The 1,397-nt window shown below is 57.3% G+C and overlaps 1 non-coding gene across 1 annotated transcript; it reads right to left on the bottom strand.

The window, feature by feature from the left end:
- Window positions 1-583: 583 nt before the first annotated feature.
- LOC142821407 (U1 spliceosomal RNA) lies at window positions 584-747 on the bottom strand. Its single transcript, XR_012898181.1, has one exon. It is a non-coding gene; the product is annotated as a U1 spliceosomal RNA (small nuclear RNA).
- Between the last annotated feature and the right edge of the window lie 650 nt (window positions 748-1,397).

Raw genomic sequence — 1,397 nt, forward strand, 5'->3', positions numbered from 1 at the left:
TGGTTTTCCGTAACTGACAATAAATAACAGTGCTGGAGCATGGTGTAAACGAAAATAGTGTGCCGTGATAAAGTCGGCCATTCTCAACCCATGTTCCGGGCCTATTTCGATTGCCAGTCTGCCCCTGGGCGCAGGTAAATACTGCAGCGTGGGGACCCGCCAGTGCCTCGTCCTGGCAGACCAGATCCGGATGAGGGCCAGTGTTTGACCATCCCTCTGGTACAATTACCAAAAGCCAAACTGGTCCCAAAGTGATTGGGGTTCAATCAAAACTTCCCAGGGAACAGGAGTGACACGTGGCTTTGGTCAGACCATTATTCTACCAGACAAGGGAGAAATAAAGAGACTGAAACTAGCAAAGAGCCCAACCCAGTGGGGGATGGGGGATTACACGAAACACTGAACCCCGAACACAACTTCGAAAGCAGCAAAGACATAAGCCGAAATAACACAGTCCTGCTTCACATGCTGCACTGCAATTAATCTTTAAAGAACACAACCCATCTTTGCAGCATAAGCAAGAATCGCAGCTCGTATTAGTCTGTGCTTGCAAAAAAATTCAACTGTTTTTCACCACTAGAACCGGGGGAAAGCGCGCACGCAGTCCCCCAATACCACAAATTGTGCAGTCGAGTTTCCACTAGCCGAGGAAATCGCAGGGATCCGCGCACCCGCAGCGCAATGGATGGGGCTCCCCCTGGGAAAACCACGTTCCTGATTGCGGTATTTCCCCTGCCAGGTAAGTATAAAAGCCCGTCCCCCAACCCCCGCCCGCCCTCGAGCGCCCCGAACTCTCACATCACGGTAGGACCCGCCTTCCAACGCCAAATAATCCCGCCCACACCGCTTCCTGCTGCCGCAAGCTGCCCCAGCACCAACTCGGGACCCCACGTGGAGCCCCACTCGCCACATTCGGGCGCTGCTCATCACCCCTGTCCCGCTCCCACAATGTTCCGCGTGCCCACACATTTGCATACGTGCTCACGCAGCTCCGGATAGGTCCCGCCCTGGGCTACCAGTGCTCAGCACCCTGCCCTGTCAAGCCAGACCCGGCTCTACAGCCATTGCCCACGTGCTGCTCCTGAGGGCGGGAACCAAGGAAAGCGGCAGGGCGGGGTGCGGTACAAGGGGCTACGCGCAGTAAGGGGGGCACTGGCACTGGTGGGGGGACCGGAGCAATTTTGCTACAGCTCGCTGTGCTGCTCCCGCCGGTGAGTGCCCGGGCGGTCCTGCTGCCTCTCCGCATGAAGCGGCTGGCTGCTAATTGCTCTAGACGCTGGGGAGGGATAGGGTGGCGTCCCGCGCTGTCCCCTCCCCCTAGAAAAATGCCTCAGCTCCCATTGGCCAGTTTCCGGACAATAGGGGCTGAGACATTTTGCTGGAGGCAGGGGCAGCGA

The sequence above is a fragment of the Pelodiscus sinensis genome, chromosome 30 (assembly GCF_049634645.1).
Source record: "Pelodiscus sinensis isolate JC-2024 chromosome 30, ASM4963464v1, whole genome shotgun sequence".
Taxonomy (NCBI): Eukaryota; Metazoa; Chordata; order Testudines; family Trionychidae; genus Pelodiscus; species Pelodiscus sinensis.